The sequence below is a fragment of the Prenolepis imparis genome, unplaced genomic scaffold, assembly GCF_030444845.1.
Source record: "Prenolepis imparis isolate NDT839.2.m4 unplaced genomic scaffold, iyPreImpa1.0 SCAF_12, whole genome shotgun sequence".
NCBI lineage: Eukaryota > Metazoa > Arthropoda > Insecta > Hymenoptera > Formicidae > Prenolepis > Prenolepis imparis.
This window is the reverse complement of record NW_028141170.1, coordinates 13,392,247-13,401,032: the sequence shown is the minus strand read 5'-3', so window position 1 is coordinate 13,401,032 and position 8,786 is coordinate 13,392,247. Positions and strand designations below refer to the sequence as shown.

Genomic DNA, 8,786 nt, shown 5'->3' with positions numbered 1-8,786 from the left:
AAGCAGTGGTATCAACGCAGAGTACTGTATCGATGCTCGGCATGTAAGAAGGCAATAAAAAATCAGGTTGTTGCATGCAAATCTTGTATTAAACTGTTTTACCATCCAGGATGTGCAAGTAAACATAAAATTTATGATAGAAATCGCGAACTGGTGTCGTGTCCTGGCCCATTTGAGAAATTTACAATTGAAAGTGAAGCAGATATGAAGAAGGCACCAACAGCAGCGGGGAGCAGCAGGGAAAGACAAGGATCTACAGGATCTACGGGTTCGTTTACGACATCAAGCAGTGGAAATAGAATATCAGGAGCGAGTGGATCATCGAGTATTGACGTAAAAATAGATTGGCTTGTAAAAACTGTGAAAGAAATAAAAGACGAAACAGCATGTAAGAAGGAAATTAAAATGATGGTTAAGGAAATAGTTCGAGAAGAATTTGGAAGTATTAAACAAGAACTGGAAGACTTGAGAAGAATTATACAAGGAGGAGCGGGTGGACTGGCAGGAGGAGCTCAAAGATGTTATAGTGAAGCAGTTAAAGAGAAGAAAAAAGAAAATATTATAATTGTCAAACCCAAGGTGCAACAGGAGAGTGAAGCAACTAAAAAACTGATAAAATAAAAGGTAGATATCAAGAATATGGCTATGGGAATAACGAAGTTAAAAAAAGGAAGTAAGGGAACAGTGATTCTCGGCTGTGAGACTGGAGAAGAAATGGAAAAGCTAAAGGCGACAGTACAAGCCAAGCTGGGCGAGAACTTTAACGTTACTGAGTCACCGCGGATGAAACCTAAGATAAAAATTGTCAATATTGGCGAGGAAGAAATGGAGTTGAATGATGATGATTTAATAGGTACAATTAAGAAGCAGAACAAAATTGACGTGAAAAATGAAGGAATTCATATGCGAATAGTGAAGAGAATAGTTAAAGAGAAAATAAATGAGAAATATCAGTCCGGAAGAAGAGGAAAAGATGGTATCGTAATAATTGAAGCAGATGAAGAGACTCATGAAGTAATGTTGAGAAAAGGGAAACTGAATGTAGGATGGAGAAAGTGTCCTGTATTCAATCACATTAACATTAAAAGATGTTTTAAATGCTGGGGTTATTATCATATTGCAAAGAATTGTACGCGTAATGAAACATGTCACAAATGTGCAGGAAATCACAAGGTGAGTGAATGTACAGCGACAAAGAAAAGATGTATAAATTGTATGTTTAAGATTCAAACATACAATTTGAAAATAAATGATGAGCATGGCGCACTTGATCCGGAATGTCCGACTTTCAAGAGGGCGATACAGGAGGAGAAGAGGAGGGCCGGATGGGAGGAAGATAAATAGCAACTACAGAAGGAAACGGAATTAATACTATATACAAATGCGCAAAGTTTGATGGCGCATAAAGACGAGATACAGCATCAGATTATGAAGAAAATGAATCCTGCGTTCATAGCGTTATCAGAAACCAGAGTGACTGCTGAAATTGAAGACTGTGAAGTGAACGTACCGGGGTATAGTATGATTAGATGTGATGCTGAAAACAGAAATACAGGAGGGGTTCTTTTATATGTAAGGGACGATATTAAATATGAGATAGTATTAGTAAAAAAGTTAGAAGCGAATTGTTGGTGTGCTGCGATTGAGGTGAAAGATAAATTGTATAAAACAGTAATATATCATTCACCGAGTTCATCGCATGGTGAGTTCGTGAGATTTCTGGAGGATATAATAGAAGAATTAATAATACGGGGAGAATGTATAGTAATAGGAGACTTTAATATAGATATTATGTTGGACTCGTTTTATACAAAGAAGTTACAAACGACAATGTTGAGCTTAGGCATGAAACAATATGTAAATAAACCGACGAGAATTACGAAAGATAGTAAGACAATTATAGATTTAATTTACGCTAATAATAAAATAGAAGTGCAAGTAATTCATGAACCTAAAATAACGGACCATGCGTGGTTAAAAGTTGATCTTAATGCGAATAAAATTGATAATAAATACAGAGAATTTAATGCTAGGAATTTTAAAGAGTTTAGTGTAGATGAATTTATTAAATTAGTGGAAAATAAATTAGGAAAAAGCCAAGATATGAATGTCAGTGTGAGAGCGAAGAAACTTGTCGATAATATAGTAGATGCGTTGGATGCTGCAGCACCTAGAAAAAAATTTAGAATTCCGAAAATATGGGAAGGGAAAAAGTGGTTTTCGGATGAAATAAGGGAAGCAGCGGCTAAAAGGGATGAGGCGTACAGTAAAGCGTTGTATGATGACACGGATGAAAATTGGTCACAGTTTAAAATCGAAAGAAATGCAGTGGTTAAACTAATCAGGACAAAGAAAAAAGAATACTATGAAAATATGATAGATCATAACAAGGGAAATCCGACATCTATGTGGAAAACCTTAAAAGAAATAATAAGGGGCGAACCAACGGGTACAAAAAAAATAGAGAATATAGATTTTGAAATATTAGATAATACTGAAGGGTGCAATATAGCTAATAAATTTAATTTATATTATATACAGAGTATTGAGAACATAGTAAAATCTATAAGTAGAGATAAGTTAGGAAGTCCAGGTAAAAGAATTATTTTTGTTATTGAAAGCGAGGGAATAATGGAAAATTTTGAGATGATTAGAATAGAGCATTTACAAAAAATTGTTATGGAACTATCAAAAAAGAAAGGTACGGAGGAGGAATTAACTAGTGATATACTTAAAGCAGTATTTTATGTAATAAAAGAGGAATTTATTGATATAATAAATAACTCTTTGAGGGAAGGTTGCTGTCCAGAAGGTTGGAAAACGTCTACGATAATACCGATTCCAAAAATAGAAAAAGCCAGAAAAGCAAGTGAATTTAGGCCTATTAATATGTTACCAATATTCGAGAAAGTATTAGAATTAGTAGTTAAAAAGCAAATTAAGGCGTATTTAGAAGATAACTATATTATAACAGAACATCAGTCAGGTTTTAGAAAACAGTATTCGTGTGAAACAGCGATTCAAACAGTCATTGACGAATGGAAACTGGTAGTTAGTGAGGCAAAAATGGTGGGGGTAATTTTCATGGATCTCAAGCGAGCATTTGAAACGATAGATAGAGAAAGACTGTTAGAGAAATTATATCAATACGGAATTAGAGGAACAGCTTTAGAATGGTTAAGATCATATTTAAAGAATAGAACACAGCAGGTACGATTTAACAATGAATGGTCTGCATTATTGGCCACAGAATATGGAGTACCACAGGGATCTGTATTAGGACCTTTGTTATTTATAATATATATAAACGATATAATTAAAGTCTGTCCGGAGGGATGTAGTATAAAAATGTTTGCAGACGATACGCTAGTGTATGTGACTGGAGGGAGTAGTGCGGAATTAGAAAGAAAAATGAATATGGCATTTGTTACAGTGGAAAGATGGATGAATACAAATAAGTTAAAAATGAACGCAGGGAAAACGAAATATATGATAGTTCGAAGTGTACGAAAAGAACTGAGAGGTAACATTACACTGAAATGTTTGGATGGAACGGAGATAGAGCGTGTGGAAAGAATGAAATATCTAGGCATAATTATTGACGATAGGTTAAGATTTAAGGACCACTGTGATTATATGCTAAAGAAAATAGGGAAAAAAGTGAGTTTTTTAAATAGAATAGGTAGCTACATATCGGCATACACTAGATGTATTATATATAAGTCAATCATAGCGCCTCACTTTGAGTATTGTGCGACGCTGTTAATTGATATGGGAGAAACACAACTGAATGAATTGCAAAAAGCGCAAAACCGGGCCATGAGGGTCATATTGCAATGTGATAGATATACCAAAGTGGAGAGTATGCTGCAAGCGCTGCAGTTTATGTCCATAAGACAGAGGCTGAATTATAATGTATGTATATTTATCTTTAAGATTTTAAAGAATATGTTACCGGATCAATTAAGAAATAAGTTAACAATAGTGGGAAAAGAGAATGAAAGACAGACACGGCAAGCTGGGGACATTGTGGTACAATTTCGTAGGACAACGAGTGCACAGAAGAATATGTTTTATGAGGGAGTGAAAATGTACAATGCCTTACCAGCTGAAATAAGACGAATCGAAGAACTGGAAGCGTTTAAGCGAGAGTTAAAGGAGTATATTGTAATTAATGTAAATTAGACTTGTATTTTACAAATAGCTGAGAAAGCTAATAAATATCAATCAATCAATCAAAATATCTCTCTCTCTCTCTCTCTCTCTCTCTCTCTCTCTCTCTCTCTCTCTCTCTCTCTCTCTCTCTCTCTCTCTCTCTCTCAATACAGCTGGAGGTGCTTGCACAAAAATTATGCATCCCCGGGGCACCGGCATATGGCCAGGAACGGACGGCACAAAATTGACTGGCAAGTGGCCAGGAATAGGCGGCATCGGTATTGCTGCAAAAAATGTTTTATATATATAATGCATACAATATTTGCACATGTATTTATATACGTACATATATATACATTGATAAATATACAAAGGTCAAATAGAGGTTATTACAGGTTAGAAAAAAATCATTACAAATTCAAAAGGAGGCTATATGGAGCCACGCGTAGGGTGTAGGTACGCAAATATTAAAAACAAACTTGTTGGAATAACAAATTTATTGAATCTAAACGTTTCGGTCCTTTCTTTGGACCTTCTTCAGTAAATTTAGTACAATAAATAATAATGGGGAATCTACATACTACCGCACGTAGCGCAAAAGCCGTGAGCCCCCCCTATCGATATCCCATTAGATAGACAAAGTGACATAATATGTCAGGTACTCAAAAGTGGACTCTAATGACGGGTATAGTGAGGAATTTCCGAAAGGGGGCTCACTCTTACTCACACACTCATCCATCGCACGTTCACACGACCGTACGCGGACGCGCCCGACGCACGAGTGAAGAAGATATTCGTTTTGATGCTATTTATAAGGCGCCCTACCACGGCTCATAGCCTGTTATCGAAGTCAATGTCAAACAATGTGTGGAATTTATTTCTCCTCTCTCTCTCCCTCTCCCCCTCCCCCTCCACTCTCTCCCTCTCCCCCCTCTTCCCCACCCCCTCCGTCTCTCTCCCTTTATCCCTGTCCCCCCTTCCTCTCGCTTCCCCTCCTTTCTCTATCTCCCTCTCTCAAACATACGATGTATGGAGATTAATGTTACAAATGATTTATGGCTCTCTAAAGAAATTCGATAACAACTAAACGAAGACCGTCTTTCACGAAATTTGAGGCATATTTGTCACAACAGATATATATGCTTGACTTAGACACTCTGTGTCTTCTTGTCGGTTTAGGCCATTTATCTGGCGCCTGATAAACAGCATCTCTGAAACAAGTCTCTTCCTTAGAAACGGTTCCTCATCCAAGATCTCAACGTTATCCCAATCAAATTCGTGGTTATTCAAAAAAATCATTGTTTACAAGAATAATGTTACGCCATAAATGAATAAATGAATGCTTTATATAAATATAAAATGTGCAATATTTTAAATATTTGCGTATAATATGTACGTATATGTATATACATGTACATATATAAATGAAGAGAACAATTACTTACCACGTTCATGGTTCGCCATTATGCTAACATGTACTATCGATTATCGAGTGCAATTACATCGTTTATATCACGCGATCTAAGCTTCCATATGATTTTAGTAGCACAGAGTATATAGAGTATAGAGTATTGTTTTGTTGTCAGTGCAGAGTGTTCTGTGTTATTAGAGTATTTATTAGAGTATTATTAGTATTATTTAGAGAGCATATACATTCATTATGCCTAAATATACTAATAAGCATACAACAGTTTCGGCACAACGTGTGTCTTCATCACAAAAAATGCGTCGCATGCGACAAGCGCGTGACAAAAATTTTTGTGACAATTCTTTTGTTGTGAATCAAGAAAGAATTGATGAGGACTCCAGAAAAGGATCATTGGGATGCATATCGGATTTCATGGAAATTCCAGGTAAATTACACCAATTATATGCATGCGAGGATAAAAGAAATGTAAATGATGACATGTCGACATCGTAATCATTATCTATGGATACATTTTCTCTATTATCTGAAAAAAATATAAATATTTTCGATGATGATGCTTCTGTGGGATCACTATCAGATGTTCGTGAATTTTGTGAAAATTTGACTAGTTTGTCGATAAACAAGCCGTACGCATACACAGATGAGGCAAATGTTATGACAGATAATGATGCGTTGTCACCGTAGTCGTTTACATTTCTTGATAATTCTGCAAATTCATGCATGGAATCGGAAAGTATGCAAAACAATATCAAAGATATCAAAGACACTGAAAACATTGAAAATGTCGAAAACGTCGAAAATGTTGAAGACATCGAAAATGTCGAAGATGTCGAAGGTATAGAAAATTTTGTTTTGCATACTGATGAGAATATCGACGCATATCGTTTATATTCTGAAGAGATTAATGGGCGACGTATCGTTGATTTTGGACATGTTTTTGCTGAATTGCAGAAAATATCCACTCATTGGCTCGGCGAATGTCGTTTCGCTGATCTTGTATTACGCGAAAAGAAGTCTGATGGTCTGAAAAGCAATTTTTCTGTCACATGTCGAATGTGTAACAGGTCATTCGACTTTTGTAGTGAACTGACAGATGACAGAATATTGGATGTCAATAGTGGTATCGTATCCGGTACTATATTGACAGGGACTGGTCATAAGCAGCTTGAAGAACTTCTTGCTGCTGTAGATATTCCATGCATGGATAATAAAAAATATATAAGACATAATGAAATGTCGGAAGCCTTCGCCGTCGCCGCGGAAAAAGAAATGCGCGTGTCTGGCGAAGAGGAAAAACGTTTGGCAATCGAAAGAGGAGATGTCATAGACGGCATTCCGCATATACCCGTGATAACAGACGGCTCGTGGATGAAGAGATCCTACCGCACTGGTAGTTACGATTCTCCATCCGGAGCAGCTATTATTACGGGATATCATTCTAAAAAAGTATTATTTGTTGGTGTCCGTAATAAATATTGTATTGTCTGCGCGAGAGCAGCTAAAATTAATGTAGTAGCAAAAGAGCATACATGTTTTAAAATTGGGGAAGTAATCAGAGCTCCATCAGTATGGAAAGTGATATAATCCTCGAAGGCTTCCGACTTAGTTTAGAAATGCATGGCCTTATTTATAATAAATATATCGGTGACGGTGATAGTAACGTATTAAAAAAATTGAGAGATTTTCCACCGTATTCAAATATTGTTGTGGAGAAGATTGAATGCACGAATCATCTTCTTCGCAATCTTTGTAATAAAATACGTGAAGCAGGTAGTACCGGTAGTAGAAATATATCAAAATTAAAGAAGGTCGTTGAGCACAGCGTTATGAAAATTCGAAACGCTGTGGTCAAGGCTGTCACCTTTCGCCGCAATCGTGAAGTTAGTTGGCAAACAAAAATTTTAGAATTAATGAAAGATTTAAATAATATACCTAGCCATGTATTTGGTGAACATAAAGATTGTGCTTCGCTTCAATATTTCTGTAATGGACAACAGAAAGAAGACGAGCAAAATCTTGTGCCCCAATTACAACGTGCAGGATTATTACAAAAAGTAGAAAATGCTATGAAACGCATTATAGAAAATGCCGATAATTTACTATATCAATTTACTAGTAATTCCGTTGAAAGTTGTAATGGAATTATAAGTAAATTTATTGGTGGCAAGCGCGTTCATTATGCCATGAAAGGTTCTTATCAGACACGCGTTAAAGCATCCGTAGTGCAATGTAATACTTCGCGAGCCTTAAGTTCTGTTTGTCGTGCGACAGATAAAAAACCACCCACACAAACAGAAATTATTGAAAATAGAAATATAAAAAAAGATAAATTTAAGAAATATTTTTATCGGCTCTCAGTATTTAATAAATAAATAAATATGATTTTTTAAAACGACCAATAGAGCCAAGCACGAAAATTAATTCTAATTTTTAGAACTGTATCTCTTGGTTTGAGATTACTAAGTTCCATCAATTCATAATCCTCGAACTTTACAACCGGAAAATAGGCGAGAAAAATATAGGTCCGAAAAGTCGCTGAAGCGGGAATTGAACCCGCGTCTTTCGCTTGCCGGGCGACTGCTCTTACCACTAAGCTATTCAGCGTCCCTGTTCGGGCGCCAATTGTAACAGCCGCCGATGAATAGCTTAGTGGTAAGAGCAGTCGCCCGGCAAGCGAAAGACGCGGGTTCAATTCCCGCTTCAGCGACTTTTCGGACCTATATTTTTTTCGCCTATTTTCCCGTTGTAAAATTCGAGGATTATGGATTGATGGAACTTAGTAATCTCAAACCAAGAGATACAGTTCTAAAAATTAGAATTAATTTTCGTGCTTGGCTCTATTGGTCGTTTTAAAAAATCATATTTATTTATTTATTAAATACTGAGAGCCGATAAAAATATTTTTTAAATTTATTTATTTGCGTCTGGGCCTAATTCATGGCGCTATTTACTAACATCCATTATAAGGCAAATGAAAAATATAGGATCGAAAGGGTCTGAATAGCTTAGTGGTAAGAGCAGTCGCCCGGCAAGCGAAAGACGCGGGTTCAATTCCCGCTTCAGCGACTTTTCGGACCTATATTTTTCTCGCCTATTTTCCCGTTGTAAAGTTCGAGGATTATAAATTGATGGAACTTAGTAATCTCAAACCAAGAGATACAGTTCTAAAAATTAGAATTAATTTTCGTGCTTGGCTCTATTG

The 8,786-nt window shown here is 36.2% G+C and overlaps 1 non-coding gene across 1 annotated transcript; it reads right to left on the bottom strand.

Annotated features, from left to right (window-relative positions):
* Nucleotides 1-8,116: 8,116 nt before the first annotated feature.
* Trnaa-ggc (transfer RNA alanine (anticodon GGC)) lies at nt 8,117-8,188 on the bottom strand. Its single transcript has one exon. It is a non-coding gene; the product is annotated as a tRNA-Ala (tRNA).
* Between the last annotated feature and the right edge of the window lie 598 nt (nt 8,189-8,786).